Here is a 21,951-nt window from a genome sequence, read left to right as displayed (position 1 = left end):
AAGGGAGGCACCAGCACCAAAACCATCCCTGCTAGTCCTGGTATTTGCATACTAACTGCTTCTACGGTAACCACTTAAATCTGATATACTGAGAGGGAAAAAATCACAACCTAAACAGAACAGAGCACCATCCCTAAACAGCCCAATACCACATTTTTCATGCTTTTCCGTGTTTTACATGGGAGTTTTTTTTCTCTGGGAGCATGCACATGCTCTGATTTTGATCTTTTGAAATCTCTGCATCCCTTAGGTTGTATCCTTTCACTCCAGAATAACTCTTGTTGTGATAGATGAACTGGAACAAGTGTGGGCTTCCTCACAGCCACTTCCTGTCAAAGTGCCCTGTGCTAAGCAGCAAGCTGTGCAGTCAAATGGAAGGAAGCACAAAAGTCCACTTTTCCCTTATCCCTTCCCCATGGCAACCTGACCAAAGACAGTGACCCCCAGCAGCACAGCTGAGGCCTGAAACTGTGCTGAATTACTCAGAAAGAGAATCTCCTGACCCCAGCCAGCAGAACCCAATGAAAATATGTGACCTCTAACTGCAGAACCCCTTGTCCAACATTGCGTTTGTACTGTACACAGCCAACACAGGTCAGATGCTTTCAGGAAGCTGACTTAATGATTCTCAAATCTTATTTAAAGTGAACCAGTGAACCTAGAACTATTCAGGTTCTGCAATTAGAGGGTTTTACATTAAGCAGTCATAAACCCCATAGAAATATCACACCTCCTCGAATTAGGTATTGAAATCAAATTTTTTTTCTCAGGGCTGACCTTTGTTAGCTACATGTAAACTGAACTGATGATGAGTCATTGAGCTAGCAAATTAGTGCTCATAGTTGTTGACAGGGTCAGCAAGAAATCTACCACATTTTTAAGCAAAAATAAAATCTTCATGTAGTTATTGTCATATGTACTTCTTGTCCTTAATGACATTCAGAAACCATTGGCAACAAGAAGAGGAAAAACAGGAGATTTTGGGATTTTCACACTCTCTACCAAGTGTAATCAAAAATTTAACACCATAAGCTTTGGTTAAAGAGCTATAACAGTATCTATTTGTTGTGCTTTCAACCACATAAATAATAGAATTGACCTGAATGGTGGGCAGAAAAGGGACCAGACTCTCTAACCCTCTACCTGGGTTAATATTGTTTTCATAGCATTTCAGCCTATTTTATAATGCTTCTGCACAAACAACTTTTTGGTTTGTGACAGCAAGGTGCACCAATAATTCATTACAAGAACATTTGTTCTGTGATTAACTCTTAGAACTGTATGAGTAATTTGGAGCACAGCTAAACACAGTCCTGAATGCATTTTTTTGAGTGAGAGTGAGCACCTTACAATTAACAACTTCAACAAATTCATATGAACAGCATTTTAATGACAGAATGAATCTCAAAGACGGTTGTTTAGCAGACTTGACTTGTGCCCATTCAGCCTGTGGGCTGCTCCTGGGGAAACATCTATTGGATCCCAGCTGATCTACACAATGAACACATTGCTGTGGCCACCATGGGAATTCAAAAGAGCTACATGACTAAAATTAGGTTTGGCCATCCCAGTTTCATACTTTCTTGTCAGCATGTCCACATACAGCTCCAGTGTGTGGAGCACAGTGTCCAGTAGAAAACAGAGTGCTATTGAAATATTTAAGATGAGACATCAAGAGCCTAACAGATAGAAATACTTTGTGCTACAAATACTATGAATTTTTAAGGCAGCTTCTCTTTTGCCTGTCTAGTTTCACCTTCTCTCTTCTGTTAAAGGCCTTTTGGCATTTGTGCTGGTCCTCTGAATCTAACTATTTTGCCTCTCTTCCAGTATGTTACCCAACTCTGTTGTTCCTTCCAGTATTTGGCATTTGCTTTGGAATTATGTTTGTCCATCTGTTATTTGTCCTTTTGGTGATGCGTTCTGCTGATTCCCATTTGTTCCTTTCAGCTTTCTCAACAATTTGGACTTCTGAAGTGTTGTGGCATCAGATAGCTCTATCTTGGCCCAGGATAGTGTTTGTACAGAACAAGAGAAAGAGCAAAAACTGGCCTAGACTGATGTTTCTCTTTCTTTAGGAATTCATAGGCACAACTTTTTGCAGTGGTCATTTCCACTAGCTGATCTCACTGGTTCAAGAAACGTGTAGTGAAAGGGGTTTTATTATCTTTTAGTTTCTGTTTTAGTCCTTCCATCTTTCTGGATGTTTACAACCAGTGTAAAACCATAAATAAGGCTAAAATATCAGCAGATAGTCTTCCAGTCTTGACTGAGCTTACACTTTTGTGTTGTATATTCCTTCCCCTTTGGGAACACATCCACCTCCTTTATTAACCATCCACAAAACTTACTGGTTTAGGATGGTCTAAGGAGAACCAAAACTGCACCTACTCACACTTCTTCCCCCCAGTTATATCTTTTTTATCCCTTAAAATAAACCACAATCAAACTACCCTCTGCATACATTTCCTGCATATGACTTTTATTTGTCATGACTGAGGTTTTCAGACTTAGACCATTTTGTAGACAGAATTCCAAATTTGTCAGCTCACAAGTTGTCTGTGCACAACAGTGTGGAATGGCCAAAAGGATGTTCAGCTATTGATCAATTACACAGTTTTTTTTCCCCCACCACGGCTCTGAAAGCTCATTTTAAAGTCACACTATCATCAGATTTATGCATTATACTGGGCTTGCAGGATTTTGCTTGGCAGTCAGGCACTAGGTAGGACCAGGTCTCTTTTTCTACATTTCTTTTAGATTTAGATTCGTCCAGTAAAGGAGTCTTACTAGAAAACCAGGATTTTTACAAAAAACAAAAACGAAAACAAAAATAAAACCAAAACCAAAACAAAACAAAAAACCCAAACAAAACAAACAAACAAACAAAATCCTCTGGAAAACCTGACTTTTTCTGAGTGAGGATTTATTTTGTATCAGTGACCCTTGGAGATATCTGAGTGGTGCATATGAATGAAGGATGCTTACACCAGTTTATTTTCAGCATTTGAAAGAGACATTAGTTAATCTGTTTGCTTAGGTACACTGAATTAATGTAATTTCTAGCCTTAATCCACTGAAAGCCATGTGAATTTCACCAATAACAATAAGATACAGGTATTCAACAGCACTTGTTACAGTCGGCTTGTCTTGGAAAGGAAGGAACTTCCTTTTCTTCCTTCTCCTTTCCTTCCCATCCCAATCAAAAAGCTCCCAAGACCACAGGTTTCATTACATAAATACTGGGTATTAAGAATAATTTATGAAATGTTTATAATGTGGGTAGGATGCTGGTTTTCATCAAATCAAAAATCAGGAAGCCCCAATTAGTAAGGAAACCCTGAACAATGCACCCATGGTACGTACAAGCTCACTGGGGTTTGCAGATAAGAGCTTTGCATCTTCAGACTGCTTGGAGTATGGAAGGCCCCCCTGCTCCTCAGTATTCAAAGCAACACCTGGTTAACACAGAACAAACAAACCACTATGGCTACGGGGAACTATCCCAGTATCTTTGGACTACTTTGGAAAAAATTGATACAATCACTGAGATCTCATCTAAGTGAGCCAGTCTGCGCTTGGGCTCTAGCAAAATGGGCCAGAAAATGAAATAGCATCACATTCATAACTGGCATGAACACGACAGAAGGGATGAAAAGGAGTCAAAAACTACTACCAGCACTGCAGATCATCACCTTCTGATTGGAATCACTGATTAATTTTTGCCGTTTAATATTTTGATTCTAGTCCAAAACCACAAAGTGCATGCTCACAAAACACCCTTGGGCATTCAAGACATGGACAAGCATAAGTGATAGGTAACACATTTGCAATTGCAAGAAGAAGGTGTGAATAGTGTAATAATGACAAATGCAAGCAGTTAATTACAGTTTCAGTGTTGATCATAGAAGGTCTTTTGGAAACAAAATTAATGTAGCAACTTTCAAAGGAAAGGCCAGGTATAACTGAACAACAAGTGACCACTCAGTCTAACATGGTCAGCAGTCATTAAAGTGCATCTCATTCATATTCTTGTACTCCATCAGTCCAGAAGTTGAAATCACAGTGTGACTTGCCAGCCTATGAAAGTACTAATCAGCTGATACATGCAAATATCATTATTACATACACTGCAATGGAGAGCCATACGTACACTACATACACACAAGGAAAGCCACATTGTCTCCTTAGATGCTACTCCCATGAGAGGTACAAATGTTATATTTTTTTCTCTGGATGAGGCTGCTTACCTTATATAATCATGCTACATGATTTTACACTTTTAAAATAATTAAAACATTCCATTTGCAGCCATGTCACATTTAAACAGCAGCAGCTATGGGAGGATTACAGTCACAGCCTCCCATACTGCAGGCAGGATAAATTCAAAGGCTTGCTGCCTGTAAGCTAGTTAGAAGCATCGAAAAAGTAGAATTTAACTTTGCTGTTTGGTAAAAGAGAAAATAGAGGAATCTCCACAGACTACTAGCCCTGTACAGTACACACTGTTAGTCAAAAGAGAGAATGGCAATTCCGCATTATAAACAACAGCACATTGCTCTCTTTTTATTCCTGAGAGCTACAATTAAAGGATGCAAGTCATAAAACAGTGTATTATATGATGCATTGCTTTTAATCTTGCTGCCTTGTTGTATATAACAGGTTCATATAATTCTTTAGACAGGAAAAGGCTTGTTCTGTAAAAATACAGAGCCCTGCATCTGAAATATAAGTTCACGCACAAGCAATGTATATATCGCCAAACCAGCAAACTAACTCACTTACTTAATACACTAAACTTCAGGTTCTTTCTATATTATGTGAAATGGCTTGAAACAGGAGGCAGCTGCCAGGAAACATCACTGCTTCTTTACTCAAGAGAGACAAGGGAAGGAAGAATGAGGAAAAAAAATTCCCTCGATGGATGCCACAATAGCATGTCTTTCATTATCGCCCTGTGTCAAGGCACTGTGTAATGTTCATTGTGCATGCATAGTAAATTACTATTTACCTGCCAGTGCCTTTGATAAGTCAGTCTTTTCTCCCTCTTTTCGTCCACACAGCATGGAACAGTGAAACCTCTTTGCCTATAATTCTTATTAAGGTGATACCTTTTCTGAATAAGAAAGTGCACACTTCCAAAGGAGGCATTCTCTTGGGTTTTTAAGGGCCATTGTTTTTATTGTTTTCCTTTTATTTCTCCCACCCTGCTGTGTTTTAATGCTATAGTGACTTCTGTGTATACAACTCTCATATTGAAATGTCTGCCGCAGATATATGCAATATTAAAGAGTGCTTATGAATTTTTGACATCTAATTAGTCGCTACCCAGTTAACATGTCAAGACTCAGAGGGATTAGGGAGTCAGCCCTTTCTGAATAAGTTAAAGCTATGCCCTGTCCTTTTCATGTATTATTCTTTAATGTAGGTGGTGATTATTTTGCTGTGATTAATTGATGAAGCTCATTGGTCTGGCAAGTGTTACAGAATTCACCATTCCTCACTTTTATTTCTCTCTGTAGGGCTTTCCCGCTTATTTGAAAGGAATTGGTTCTATTCGGTCTGTGAAGCTTCATTGTCTTTTCTCAATACATGCACATTGGTTTCTCTTAAGATTTTATCTATTTAATTGTATATCTTTTCTACTATAAAGGAAGCAGATAATTAATAATGCTTGTTTTATTTTAAGCCACATGTTTCAAACAGAGTTTCTCTGTTGTGTTGTTTATTTTTATTTTTGATTTATACTTTTAGACAAAATTAGTGTCATGCTTTTTGAAGTATAAAAATAGATTTTAATTTTTTTTTCCTAATTCTTTACAAAATCCTCCACATTCAACAAGGCTTGGTGAATTTCGAGGTTTTCTGGTCCCTGATTAGAAGCAATATTTCACTCAGGCAAATTTTAATATTTTTTTTAGCATTTTGAGTGGGATTTCTTTTTCTTAGAGATGATATAATATTCTCTGTTGTCAGTTATGGTGAATTATATCAATTTTAGCATCCAAATGGAAGCCTTAATTATGCAATCTCTGTTTTCCATGTGTATGCCTTTCACAAAAGGAACAAAAAAAAGAAAGAAAAGGGAATGTTGAGGCAAATCTTTAAACACCTGTAGAAATCTAAGTGATGCATATTTAAAACAATGTGATCACTCATAAATTCAGCTGTGTGTCAAGGTTCCTGCTGACCTGTGGTGCACTCCAAAGGAATGTTCCATTGATTATATACAGCTGCGGATGCTCAGAAAGAAACAGCACATATGTGTGCTTCATGGTCTGATATATTTGTTGTATCCCCCTCTGTGTAAGTGATATTGGGTTCTATATAAAGAAACAATAAAAACGTATGCTGAGCACATAATGGCTGTGCAGTTTGCCTACACAGGCACCACGCCACCAGTATTTAACTCACTGCTTTGTAAAGCACTGGAAGATCTACCATAGCTATAAAAAGGCAAAGCAAAAACATACTCATGCACATGCACAAAGTTTTTTGCCTTTTTTTTTTTCTTTCTTCTTTTGCTAAAATACTGTGAAGGAACATCCTGCTGTATTACGCTGGGTTTTGTTCACCATTTCACTGTAGTCGGCTCAAGAGTTTTAGGCCTTGTAAAAGTGCAATGAGGGCAGGCAGCTTCCCTGAAAGGATAAAATCAGAAAAAAAATTTCTGAACACAGTGTAAGAAGTAAACATATAGACATGATTATGGAAATATTTAATCATGCACTGTGGCTACTGAGAAGTTTCTTCCATTCCCTACCTCTTCACTGCAAAGGAGCCGAACAAAAGGCTGTTGCCATCCGAGTTCATTTCTGCAGCCTCCTGGTTTTATGGACAAATAATTACTTTTCACAGAGCAGAATCAATCCCATTATGAACCTCCAGTATTCAAATCTGTAATTGGGACAATAGTGGAGCTCCAGCCGGTTTATCTTCTTTTGAAATGAACAAACTCATGCACACACTCCTAAAAATTTGATCATTATAAATAACTACAATCGTATTGTAAGTCAGGGTTTGTGCTTTTTAATTTACATTGGGGAGACCCTTTCTAAGGTATTTTTTGGTGAAAATATGTAAACAATTCTCTCTTATCAGGCTTTAGAGAAAATTGCAGTGTGTGAGGAAAAGAGGAAAGCGAAGAGGGCCAGGAGGTTTTTAGCAAGGTGCTTCTCCTAACCCCTCACGAGCGTTTTGAGGTTATTGTGAACAAGCTGAAAAGAGGAGTCACAGCAGCCTCACACACCCCCAAACCACAAATGCCTTAGGAACAAAAACTGACATCAACCCTGCCACGGAAAAGAGAGCCACGAGGCAACAAGGAAGGGAAATAAAACTGAGCGGGGTGGGTGGGTCGACTGAAGGGGCTGTGAGTGTGAAGAAGGAAGAGGGGGCAGCATTAAAAGAAATATCAATCAGTTGGGGCATATTCACTTTCCCCTGCACAGTAGATTCTATCAGAAGAAAACACTGAACTTTGTAGTGTTAGCAGCAGCTGAAATTTAGAATTATTGTTTCCTCCTAACAGAAGACTCATTTTCCACGGCCGCATTTGCAGCATAATAAGCTTTTTGTTATTTTTTCAATTAGAGTCAATTGACCTAACAAAATGGTTGGCAATTAAGTGATTTTTGTAATGGTCCGGGGGTAATTTAGTCGAGCTTGTCAGCTGTGTTTCATGAAGCCGAGATGTCTTTTTTTCCCACTGCCTCTCTCTCTCCCTCTCCCTCTCTCTCACTTACTCCCTCTCTCTCTCAAGCATAATGGCTCATAATTTCAAAATCTTTTCCTTCTGTTTCCCTCACAATAATTCGCAATTACAGGAAGTTGTTGGAGGTGATTTTTTCCTACCTTGCTTTTTGAGTCAGTAATTTTAAATAAAATGTACATACTTGTAAAAAGGGGGCTATTACAGAAATCACTTTTTGTGTAAACTCAATTATTTTATGAATAGTGACACCAGTTTCTGCTGGGTTCAACTCCTAAAGGCTGATGTATTATTATTTTCAGGGTAAAAGGTGTTGAACATTTAGAACACTTTTTCAAATCAAACCAGTATTCAGGAAGGTAAACAACAACTTAAACGATGAGGAGCCTTGTAGTAAAGCTGACAGGTATATGAGAAGAATGAAAGCCATTAGGACATTTATACAATAGTCTGCAGCTACTGGACTTTTTCTCCTGTTATGATTTAGGAAGAGATTCCTCATTTGTCTAATTGATTCATTTTCTTAAGACAACATCTGGAGTTGCAATTCATATTAAAGTGCTGTAGTTAGATCTGATGACTACATCAGATGTTCTTTCATTTGTATTCTTTTTATTATCTGTTTTCGCAGCACACACACACACACTCACACACAGGCTGGAAACCGAAGCCACGCACCCGTCCACCAGCGAATCCGGAGACTCCCCGGCATCTGCCTGAAAACGACTGTCTTCTAGCTTTTTGATTTTTAAGTCTTTTTTTCTAATCCCAGCCTGGCTCTACATTTCCCCAGTGTCTCCAGCCTCCCTCCCAGCCCGCGGGATGCGAGGGATGCGCAGCGCCCGCAGCGCCGAGCGCGGCTGCGGCCCCGCCAGCCGGCAGAAGGGGGCGCTGCTGCCGCGGAGCAGCCGCCACCGCGCCCCCTGCCCCTGCCCTTGTCCCTCCCTGCCCCTGCCCTTGTGCCTGTCCTTGTGCCTGTCCCTGTCCATGCCCTTGTCCCTGCTCCTGCCCTTGTCCCTGCTCCTGCCCTTGTCCTTGCCCCTTCCCCTGCCCTTGTCCTTGCTCCTGTCCCTGCCTCTGTCCCTGCCCCTGTCCTTGTCCCTGCCTCGTCCCTTCCCTTGTCCCTGTGCATGTCCCTGTTCCTGCCCTTGTCCTTGTCTCTGCCCTTGTCCCTGTCTCTGTCCCTGTCCCTGCTCCTGCCCTTGTCATTGCCCCTTTCCCTGCCCCAGTCCTTGTCCCTCCCTGCCTCTGTCCTCGTCCCTGCCCGTGCCCTTGTCTCTGCCCCTGCTCTTGTCCCTGCCCCCGCTCCTGCCCCTGTCTGAGAGGACCCTGCTTGCTCCCTGCTCTCACTCTGCCCCCTCTCCCTGTCGTCTGTCGCGTCCTCTGCCCCTGCCAGCCCCCCTGCCGCTTACCTGCCCATGTCCCCTCACCATTCCTGGCTTTGCTCCTGACCCACACCCGCCTGGCCATGACCCTCTGTCCGTGTGACCCTTCCCATCACAAGCTGACATCGGATAAACCTATGGGGCAGGGCTCGGCGGGCCGCGGTGCAGCTCTTATAGCCCCATGCTGGTTTCCAAGGCAGGGCAGTTGACACCGGCTTGGGGCTGTGTCACCTCTCGGCAGAAAAGCCTCTGCATTGAATGTTATCAGCACGGGTTTGCAAATGAGAAAGGTCGGGTGCTGGTTCATTTTTCTTTTTTTTTCTTTCTTACCCCCCTCCAATTTTGCAATTATTTTTTGGCGGCTGAATTTTATTGATTTAGTATCTTAATTTGCCTTGTCTCACATTACTGGAATTTTGAATCGCATTTGAAGCCAAAATCTGTGGGCCAAATTCTGAGAGGCATTTTTACCTCCTTCTTTCTTTTGCCTCTCCTGTATCCAGCATCTCTTGGAAGTAGGTTGTAAAAGACTGGCCTTCCAGCTTGCCTACTGGGACGGTGAGATCTGTGTGCATTATCCTCAGTAAATATTACTTTTACATTTGGATCTCTGCTCATTTCCCTTATGACCCCTGACAGTCTTCTCCTAGGGTTTGATTATAAGTCACTATAGTCTGGACTGTACTGGAGTCTCGTAAGGCTTCGATTAATCCACTGCACCTAAGCATTGCTGTGACTATAAAAGGAAAAGTTATGATTCTGAATAAGCATCGTGTGGAAGAAAGAAGCAAAAGCATAAAGTATTAAACTTTCATCCAGCACCATAGGAGAGATGTAGTTATTAAATTTCAGCTGCTTATCAAACTGATATGAAAGTCATTTTGCATGATTGCTTTGCATCCTCGAATCTTCTGCTTTTATTTGCAGTGCATCTCTGCGCTTTCTTATTAGAAAAATACTCAAAGGATAAAAAAGCTGATAATATTATTCAGTTTTGACAATTAGGTAGAAAAAACATTTTAAGAAGTGCTTTTTTTATTGCAGCTAGTAATAATAGTGGTGGTCCTCCTGGTAGCAGTCTCTTCTGATGCTACCCAGGGTGATGCTAGCTTTACCCTATAATGGCCAAAGCCCTGATGGTTATACTGGTAAAGCTGCTAAGGAGTGTGAGCCAGGATGTCATTCTCAGTATCACAAACAATGTACACAGCCACAGATTATTTTGCCTTCAGAGGTCCACAGTTTATGGCTTTTTCACTCCCTTCTTCCTGTTTCAAGATTCACAAGTGGACTGGAGCTAGTGCCTGTGATGAGTGGGGCAAGGGGAACAGTACCTTCCCTGTGCTGGACTTGCCTGCAGCTGCTGTCCCTTGCCTCAGGATCACTGTCACTTTAGCCACTTCAGCAAACCTATCTCTGTCTATTTATAATCAATCTCCCATACACTTTGGCTGCCCGACAACTGCCTTTAATTATTACCTCCTCACACTGTGGTTCCCTTCCAGTTCAGCTTAATCTGCTCCTTATGTTTCGCGTGTGAATTTATGCAAAGCTATAAGCATTCATGGGAATGTGGAGCCTTTAGAAGATGAGAGCAAATCATCCCCTCTCCCACAACTCTCCCTTTCCCCACCATGGGTTTCCACAACTTGATGCTTGGTTGTTTTGTTTTCCAGTGTTCCAATATTTTTTTCAGTATTCTCTCTGCCTTCCCATTTTCTGTCAATGCTTCCCCATCTCCTGCTGGGTTTTACTCCTCTATGATTTAATTCAGTCTCAGCAACTGTCACAAAGCTGATGGCTCCCTAGCATTTATCTCTTTATCTTTGGTTGCTGCCTTCTGTCCAGTCCTTTCATCTCAGACTATCCACTCACATCAGTGTCCAGATGTCTGCTCGTAAGCCCAGGACAGCATAATTGTGACCTCTTTGGGCCATTGTTTCTCCACAACTGTACAGAATTATTTCTCTGTGGCACAATGCTGGAGACTATTAGCACCATACCTGCTCTTCACAGTTTCTCTTCCAGATTTAATTTCTACAAATCAAGTCTCTGTTTTTTCCAACCTTTACAAAATGTATCTCTGTTATATTAAAAGACCCCCTTAGATCTTGCTGTCTAGATTTGAGTTGTCATCCCCAGGCTATGAAAACTTTTTCCCCAGGCTATGAAAACTGAAATTTTTTACCTCTACAGACAGCAATTTGCCCCATTTGTAAGACAGCTCAGAAGAGCAGTCTTATATACTTCTAGAGGCTGAAAAGAACTGGACAGGTCAAGTTTTCCTCCCTGGGGGAGGAATTCCCGTGATTGTCCCCATGTAACGCATGTCTTTGAATTAGCCTTTAGGCTGTCCTGAATTAGGGGTGAGGTAGTTCAGATTGTAACTCAGGGGGTGATTTTCCTTGACCCTTTAATGACAACAAATGCTTTCCTTGGTACTCAGCCACCCATCAAAATCTTGGTCCTCAGAGTAAGGGTGGTGGCTCTCACTTGGCATTAGGGAGCAATGGAGTTGTCCCAGGGAGGTGCAGAAGCTGGAGAGATCTGGGCTGGCAAAAGGGGTGAATTATAGAAAATACTTCTCAAGGAGAGAGGGGGAGTCACAGTGCTAGGAAAAAATATTCTGACAGTGAGATGTGCTAAGCTGGGTGGGGGCAGGACAATGTCTCCTTTGCAGGATTCATCATCAGAATATATTTATTACTGTGTTGTCCAAAGTACTTTACAGATTCTAAGATATGATTGTATCTTACACCTTGGCAAGGAACAGAACAGATGTCCTTATAAAGGACAATTTAATCAAGGAAAAATAACAATTAGGCAGGAATTTGCCAAAGGAATCAGTAACTGTTAACTCATGGTCAGCCCAAAAATATAAAAACTGTCTGGCCAAATTTTGCTGTGCTGACCTGTGACTTCTAAAACTCTACATTTCAGTAGTTTTTGCACCAAATACCACTTTACAGAAATAAAATAAAAAAATATCATCCTATTTCACTGTCTGTGGGCTAATATTTTCTCTCTGAAGGTTGGTAACTCCATTTTAAACACAAAAATCAAAGGCTGGTCACATGTTGAAAATATATATAATGTCCTCTGCAGAGTGCTTTAACATGCCCAGCAGTATATTCCCACTTTATTCGTAGAAGAGTAAAATTACAGTGTGTAGCAGGGCTGGCACCACGCTTCCATGCCGTGCAGACATTAGAGCAGAGGGAATAATTCACAATGAATAGTTTAGTCAGTAAGTTTAGCCCTTTTTCTGCCTATGGGATCTCCATGGGCAGACTGAGGTTTCCTTGAGTTTATTATGCAAAAGAATTCAAAGAGATCCTTTTTCCTCTCTAAGTACTTCTAATTGCTCAGGAACACTTCTCTGTGAACATTCCCCAATCACTTCTTGAGCTTTGTTAGATATGCCTGCTTTGATGAGTCACATGGTGTTGATTTATTTTCCAATGTGTTGAGTGTGCACATATTCATGTGTGTGAATCTAATACCCAGTTTCCATCCATACTTATGCATGCTGTTGTGAAATTCTCAGTGAATAGCCACAATAGTAATTGAATCTACAAATTTCCCTAGAAAGCAAACACAACTAGAAGACAGTATGGGTGAGAGGAATCCATTTGCAAATTCCAGTAAATGAGCAATGGTTGATGGAAATCCATTTCCAAATTCCATCAAAGGCAGGGTTTTTTATTAGCATTTAGCCAGCTATAGTAGATTCTTTGAAAAATATTGTCAGCTCTCTGCTTTCCATTGATTTATTTCATCCTGTGCTTCTCTCCTCTCATGAAGTACATGGGGGAAGGAAACAATAGCAAACTTCTCCTTCCCCCCGCCCTCAACAAAAAAAACCCAAAGCAGCGAAAAACAAACCCACAGGTTTGAAGTAAATATATTTGAGCACCAAATAGCTATCTCCTATTTTTCAAGCCCAGACTTAATACACTGCAGTTGTACCTGGGAGGTCTAGTTTGTTCAGCACCTATTGCCTCCAGGATGAGGATTCAATTAAGAAATATAAAAGATAATATGATGCTATAGGGACAAAAATACTTTTGAAACTCTACCCTGGCTTTCTGTAAATAGAGGTACACTTCTTTGAAAGCAAACATTTCCTGTTAAAATGCACCAGCTTTCTATTCTGTGATCCTCAACTCCAAATTATAATAGAAAATATATAATGGAGCATAAAAAGTAACAGCTGAGAAAAATGCACCTTCAATGTGAATTTCACCTCCTAGCTGCAGGGCTATCCTCAAGAACCTCACTGTAGTTGCAGACTGTTACTACAGGATAAATTAACTAATCCTCCCAAAAATTCCTTATGATTTTCTAGGAAAAGTGAGGTAGTACCCTTTCTTCATCTGGGCAACTAATAAAAAGATGTGAAAAACCGTCAAATTTTGCCTACGTAGTTTGTGAGACCTAAAAAAATTATTTTCCAGAGCATTTATACTGTGCAATATTTCTTATGCACAGGGCACTGGATGGATCACTTTGCTTACTTGCTGAGAGGTCTGCGTCCTTCTGCAAAGTTTATTTTGGACTGAGAGGTGAACAATATGAGGGAACAGAAGTGTACAGCTGTGAACACTTCAGGATGCATTATTGCTTTTTGATTACAAAGGGATAAGGTGTGAAGTCCAGTCCTTTGGATGCAGTCCTAGTACTTGTTTTATGCCTCAATTTTTGGTAGTTATTAAAACAGGGCTGTTAAAATTAGTGAATAAATTCCCTGTCTAATCAATAGAAAATCTGGAAACTTCCCCATTATTCTGCCTGTTTGGGATTTTATCCCTAAAATTTATGTTTCATTTACACTGTTTAGGCAAACTGGAACTCCACTCTCAGAAACAGGGGTGGGATATAATCAATAGCAACATTAGCAGCATTAATCCAGGTATTTTCCAGTTTTTGAGTGCTGAAATTCAGAATGTCAATGCTAACTTTAAATTCCATCGGTGCATATCCATCATGTTTTGGAAATATAGGAATTGAACTAGCAAAAATATTGTTTGTTGTGATCTTCACACAGAAGTGGAAGGCAGTAAGTTACCCTCTGCAAAACCTATTACCCACGGGATGGAAAACAATTTGAATGAAAGTTACAGTTACTTTGTTAAACAGTACAGTGAAATCAGAACTCAGGACTAGTTATTTTATGTTTAGGCATAATAGAGGTGGATGGAAGAGATTTCCTCTTTTTCCTTCCAACATTTAACATTTTACTCCTTTGCTTACCTCCCTTCAGGTAGCACTCATGCACACCTTTCTTCATATTTCTTACTCTTGCATAATATTATGCAAGAGTAACTCCTGCTCATGTAGTCATTCTCCTCAAAGCTGGGGATAGTGTCCATACCCATGTGATCCTCCTCTACCAGAATTTAAATGTTGCCATGTTTCTAAATGTTCTGTCCAATTTCATACATCATGTTCTGGACCAACATAATTTTTTTTTTTTTTTTTTTTTTTTTTTTTTTTTTTTTTTTTTCTTTTTTTTTTTCTTTTTTTCTTTTTTCCATAATTGTCAGAGATGGAGCATGTACACCTACCAATAAGTGTGGGCTTATAAGTTCCATGTCCAAAGCAGCTGGTCTTTTTCTGTTGTAAAGCACAAGCTCTCCCAACCACCCCTCACTCAGAGCTCTCCATGCCCAGGTCCCTTACACCCTTTCTTTCCCATCTTTTAGTGACTTCTTATATGAAGCCTTTTCCTCCTGCTGCATATCCTTTAGGCTCCATCAGAACCAGGGGAGAGAGAGATGGTCTCTGCTGTTATCCAGACATACAGCCAACTCCAGTAAGCAGGTGCAAAGTCCTGCTCAAGTGACAAGGCTGCATATCTTAGGAAATGTGGTGTAACTGTGTAACATGATTGACCATGGACACTCTGACAAACATAACAAACCTCCAATGAGCATAAATAAATGTTGTTGGGTTTTTTCCAGAAGCTTAAGGTTTGACCAGTTTTTGAGACCCATTTTCATATTGCAGAGCTCTTAAGGAAACAACTGAGAGGTATATTTATTTTTAAATAGTGGCAAACAACATATTTTCCCTAATCATTTTCTCAGAAGTGAATATTCACCTGAAAAATCCATACAGCAGAGAACTTTTGACCTCAATGTTAAATTCTGGGAAAGCAATATCCACTGCTAGTAGATTTTGCCAAAGAAAATTTCCATCTACCTTCATTATAGGTGTGGATATTTCAGAAAAAACTAAATTCCACATTAAAAAAAGAAGCTGTAATAACATTACTTGAAAATTAGGTTATCTAATTAATTATCAAATATAAACAGGATGGTTTCCTTTCTCTAGGCTTGGCCTATCAATATGTAGCATTACTTAACTTATGGTGAGAATGATTATCTATCCACCTGAACTTTTAATATTTTAATTTCTTATCAGGATTTATCATAAGCTTAAAAAATTACACCTCTTCCACTGATGGAGTGAAATTCTCTCACTATAAGCAAGAAATATGAAGTGTACAAACTGTAGGTCATGCACCATCCCTTTGAGAATATTCTTCTAGGCATTGGTCACTGCCAGTAAAAATTGATTTCAGACAGGAGAAGTATAATTATCCCCATTAAAAATCTATACAATTAACAACACTCGCCACACAGTGGAGTCTAGGTTACCATGGTACTTCTCTACCTCCAGAGTAGGAAATAACTGTGGTATATCAAATTCCATGTCATAGTAATTGTTACTTTTTTACTGACCACCCACGTGACATTAAAAGTCTCCTGCTCAACTAATTCACCTATTTTAAAGCATATTATGGCTATATTTATTCTCCATTCCACCTCAAATCACTAATGTTCCAAGTGCATAATACTGGGTTTTGAAACACCCCAGAACATATATTTATGTGATGAGTAGGCAAGTGGCATTGAAGGTGGAAGAGGAAAATGGAAAAGAAACATATTGGGGGCATGGGGTTCAGGGGAGTGTCTGAGGTGCCTCTGTGCAGTAGAAGAGAGATGGGAAAGGAATGAAGGCAAATGTGAAATATGTGTATCAGTGATGATTTTCTGACTGCACAGGAATATGCTACTGAAGGAGACAGGAAGAATAAATTCAGCGACATAAGAGATGAAGAAGATGGTGAAATTGCACCTGACATTATGATTGAGCTCCAAAGAGGGGCTAACTCAGAACGGAGTAGAAAATTTCCTTCCATAGACTTCTCTCACAAGCAAATAAAACCTGCCCCCAGTGCAGGGAGAGCTAGGGACTGGTGGAAGATGGGTGTGTGGTGAAACTGAAGGATGTATGTGAATGGAAGAAGTGAGTAGAGAAAAATAAGAAAAAAAAAACCAAAAAACCCCCGAAACAAACAGTGAAACAGGGAGGTGCTAAAGATGGGGCAGTAAAAAACACTTTAGGCTCTTCATAGGCAGAAAGACAAAATGCATTAGGTTGAATTTTGCACCTGAAATAACCCTACTTTATTTATGACTTCTGCATAAACATGATATTCCAGCACACAAAAAAAAAAAAAAAAAAACCAAAACAAACAAACAAACAAACAAACAAACAAAAAAACCCTTCTGTGACATGCTTTCAAAACAAAATACAAGTATGTACCAGTTAATTACTTCACCTGTTGCCCACCATCTCCTCCTCCTCCTCACCGAGATTTATAAAAGTTTTCAAGCCTAGGAAATGGTTTACAGTTTTCCTTCGAAATAGTATTTTTTTAAACTATGTGCATTGCTCTGAGACACCCGTGTTTGAAGGACAATTTTCTAAGATGTCTCATTTTTAGCATCCTAGGTTTTGGTATGTGTGATATCACAGAAAGTTATGTTTGGGCATGTCCTTATCAAAGGAGAAACTGCCAGATTATAGTACAGCAGAAAAGAGAATTTTGAAAGCTACAGTAAAACTTGCCTGATAGTTGAGAGATTCAGGACATATTTCTGAACTTAACATAATTTTCACTCCAGCTTTACAGTTCACCTTTAACACATATCACCTCTTAAAAATATTTCCACAAGCATCATGCATGCCACCGCCAGAGTGTCAGCTTTGCCTGCGAATTCCCTGGCTTCGTTATCTGTGCGAGTTTAGCTGCTTATCGCCGAGGCGCCCGCGCTGCCGCGTGCAGGTGGGGAGGCTGGAGGTGCACAGAGAGGCTCTGCTGGAGCCTGTGCTCAGCTTTGCACTCACCATTATTGCCCCCAAGCACAGGGCTACCTTGTCTGCAGGGTGGGCTTCTGCACGATTGGGCCTGCAGCCTCTTAAAGACAGACAGATAAATCCGAGCCGGACTCAGCGTTAGTTAAATGTGGCTCTTATATTTATAAACAGCAACGTGCTGCTGTTAGGAAAGCTATTTCATTTAGTGCCATCTTACATTCAGCAATTTAATTATTCTCTTAATTATTGAAACATTCATCATAGTTTTCCAATTGATTCATGAGGGGCTGGCTGCACTTCTTTAACTCATTAATATAGTGACAGAAAATTGACAGTCTTTTTGCTAACCCCCTGTCTCTGAATGGTAATACTGAGAATACAAAACCTTCAGGGTTTTGTTGTTTTTCTTTTTTTTTAATTTTTAAAATTTGTATTATTATCACCAGCAATAACTATACTCATAAAAGCCTCATTTAGTAGCGAAGGAACAGAACAATATATGAGGAAACCCTAATTATCAATCGTTTTGATACTGAATTTTGCAAAATAATATCTTCCTGAGACCGCATTTTTATTATGAAATGGGTGATAAAGCAGAGATAATTTTAAATCCAAACACATGTTATATGAAATAGATAAACCCAAGATAAAAATTAATAATGACCTTGCATGCTGGGGTATAAGAAATATAATCAAGCATATATATCAGTCATGGCTGGAAAATTACAGGGAGATGCCCACAGGTGAAAGATTAATTCACAGAGTTTAAAAATGCATTCAAAATAAAATCTGTGACATCTCTCTTCCCTCCCTTGTCCTGATTTTGAGTGTTATCATTATTGCCTGTCTGCAAAACTACTACCTTAAAACATATTTCTAACTTGTATTAAAATAAAGATTTCATCTTTCCTTTTTTTTCTTCTATCTCCTTTATTTACAGGCTGTTTAAGAAAAGGCACAACATTCTATGTCTCTATAATTTTTTTGCAACTATGTGTTATTTATTTCAGTTTTATAGTTTCGAAAATGTCTGGTGCTACCCTCAAAGACCTCTCTCAAATTCATCAGTTTTCTCTCAGGAGAGGTTGTCCAGAGTTTGAAGCATACAAGGTCTCATCTTAATGCTCATATGAGTACTTCTGCCCTTGGATATTATTCTCATCTTCACAATGCTATGCAAATCCACAGCTACTTCCCTGTGCTTCCAGCTAGGACTTCTGAATACCGTGTGAGTAGCTGGAAAATAGCTAAAAAAGAGCCTCAGAAATACAAAAGTTCAGCCCTGAGCATGTCTATATGTGTGTATATATATATGGATGTGTTTGTAGACGTGTGTACTAGTCATATACTATAGTTTGAAAAGTGGATCTGTGTAAATCAATGCATTTATTTAGCTCTCTCACCAACTCTCTCCCCGAGTTAACACCCCAGCACACACAATGCTAGCGAAGGTGATTATCTCTGCTAGCATAATTCCTCCGTAACATCTGCTTTCGCCCATAACACTCCACTAATTTTTCCCTCATTTCATTACACATAATTTTCTTTCAACACAATCTACATGTATTAAGTGGTAATGACTTTCCAGTTAAGAGCAAATCGACGCCAAGGGACCCCCCCCTCGATTGCCTGCCGTGCCTGACTCCGGCTATTAAAGATAAATTTGGTGCCTCAGAAAGCTGCAGTAAGCTAATCAATCAATTAAGCGGTTAGGACATACATTATCAAAATTCCACAGTGCGGGGGTGCATGAGAGCATGCTGACATACTTGCTATGATTTTAGGAATAAAAAAAAAAAAAAAAAAATTGAGGTTGAAAGTCAGTATTCAGTGTCTTCTGAAATGAGAACTCAAGCTATTGCACAGTACAGATAGGAACTTTGGTGTCTGTGCTGGTACAATTTCCACTGCAGCTTTTATACCTAGTGCAGTTTACTAGTGATACCAGAATGGAGCTGATGACACAGTAAAATCTATTTTTAAACGATATGAGGATTCTGGTGCAGAGTAAGGCAATGCTATTCACAGTTAAGCTTGATGTTCTGTCCCTAACTTGTCATTGTGTCTCTAGGAACTACCACAGCCTTAAAACACTGATTAATATTCTGTATTACGTGTGTTGCAATAAGGTGGTTTAAGGACAGAATGGCAGAGATAACATCCTGTTGTGTCAATTTTTATCTTCAACATTGCTTTAATATTCATTCTGAGTTTAATTTTGGAGAGTATTTAAAGCTAATAAAAAAGATTCTAAAATAAACTGATTTTTTTTTCACTTTTTTGTTTTCTAAAAAACAGCTCCTAGTGATGTGACATCCTTTGCAGAACTGACTTACAAAACAGCTTCAATCCAACCAAAAAAAGTTATATTCGCTGATAATCAAGTTAGATATGAGTGCAAGGAAATAGTATACACAGTATCACTTACAAGCCCTTCATTACTTTGTTTTTCTGTGTTATTTTTGGCACAGTGTCATTCTTTATATGGAAAAATTACTTAACCAGTTAAAGGTTTTTTTAAATATAAAAATATTTTCTCTTGCATTGTGAGGAATGGCTTGTATGCCAATATTTAGCCAAATGCTAAGGAAATTGAAACAAAACCCCAAAGACCATAAGAATAATACAAACAATTTTTATAGCTCTGTCAGGACTAATACAAAACGAGAGTTGAATAGAACTTTATAGCAGAATTCTGAACAAGACAAAACATGAAAAAAAAAAAAAAAAGACACATTCTCTGGGCAATCAGTGAATTTATAAAATATGTAATATAAATGGATCATTATAAGACTTTGCCTGTTACTTTTCCTGTCAGTTTTAAGCATATTGCCTAAAGCTTTGTTATCGTAGTATTGTAGTTATCAGATGAAACGACATGGCAAAACTCCCTGCTTACTTTTCCAGAGTGTTTTCCTCACTTTCTGCAAATTACATTGGAGCATATTCAGTGCATACACTTCTACTAGTGGAAAGAACCACAACATCTTTTTACTGTCTAAATAAATATTCCTTAGGAAAAAAGAAGCACGTTGTCAAAGATAAAAAGGGTGAGTTTGTTTTGTTTTAAGGTATAATACAAATAAAGGAGGTAACCCAATATCTTCTCTCTGATGTGTTTGCATAAGGGAAAAAGCTCTGAAAAAACTCTAAAAGCAGTGGTGCAAGTGTAAATGATACAGGAAAAATACTTAATTCAAGCCCTGCATGTAAAACACAATTACAGAGTTAATAATGGCAAATATAATTAAATAAAAAAAGCTACCCACAGAGAATATACAAGTACATCCTTCAAAAAAACCCCAAACCATCATGTTTCAATAATATGATGCTGTCCTTTCCTTTGTGGCATTTTTCATTGACTAGGCTGATAATGAAAAGATGTCAGGGAGATTCACAGTTAAGAGTTGTATTTTCTTCCTTTCTTTTGTGCTGTTTCTTCCCATTTTTGTCTGTTTTCCTGCCTTTGCTCTGTATGGAGGGTATGAAATAATTCATAGTTATGTTTTCTTGTGAGGTGTAGGGCTGAATTTGACTTTATTATCATTACTAAGAGCATGCAAGTTAAGTTTACTCAGTTGAAAAAGACACAATGATGTTGTTCTTCTTGATATAGAAACAGCTATATGGGCTTTTATAGGTTTTTTTAGTGCAGGCTTCTTCTTCTGTCCTAGATTTGATAGCTACTCTATCAGCTGGAATTATTTTTTTTTTCTTTCTTGTTCTCTTTTTGAAAAAAAAAAATCATTCTGATTTATCTAAAAGCACATCAAAACATCTTTATCTGTTCATAGTGAGTGAGAAATTCCTTCAGATTAAGGGGGAGAGGTGGGGAGGGAAGGAGAGAAGAGAGACAAACAATAAAAAAAGCTGAGACCAAACCAGTTTGCCTTCTCCTTTTGTGCAGTGCATGTAATGACTGAACTTTTGACTTTAAAGTTTTTCTCTGGTGCAATACTGTAGGAACAGAAACAAATAAACAAACAAACAAAAAATATCCCCTTGGTGCAAAGACCGGTCTAAGGCAATACCTGGTGAGTGGAATTTTTTTTTTTTTTTTTTTTTTGGTTGGTTGTTGTTGTTTACTTGAAGCAGATAAAACACCCACCTTAAACCCGCCCTCTATTCAGTTCAGCAGCACCTCCATACTCCAATAAACCGTTTTCATTCCATCTGGCGTGCGTTTGCTCTGAAGACATTTTCCTGTCAATCTCTCCTGCCACATTAAAAATCTGTCATTACTATTGCATTGCCGCCTGGCTCCTGAGATTTGTCTGACTGCTTTATTGCTCCGCTCATTTTTTTTTTCCCTGCTACAGCCGAGAAGCAGAAATAAAGGTTTGTTGTTGAAACATGGCCGCAAGGAAAGTAGGAGGCACACATCTGTCAAGGTATTACCTTTCTTCAACCAGGGATTAAGGTGTTTTACTGCTCTCGCTACTGAGCAGTCACACTGAATAAATTTTCTCAGTAGAACATAAAAATGAACTCATACATTTTGAACTGGGTTTCATTCTTTCAAGCCAACCCATATAATTATGCAATGGCATCAGTGTTCGGGGGAAAAAGAAGAGTCAGAAACGTTTGTGTGCACGCCCCCCCCTTCTCTCTCCTGCACCACCCTTCACATTTACATTATTTAAATGCTTATTAACAGGGCAAGACTGAGGCAATCAGTACTGGGGA

The sequence above is a fragment of the Zosterops lateralis genome (genome assembly GCF_965231275.1).
Source record: "Zosterops lateralis genome assembly, chromosome: 6".
NCBI lineage: Eukaryota > Metazoa > Chordata > Aves > Passeriformes > Zosteropidae > Zosterops > Zosterops lateralis.
This window is presented reverse-complemented; position numbering follows the sequence as displayed.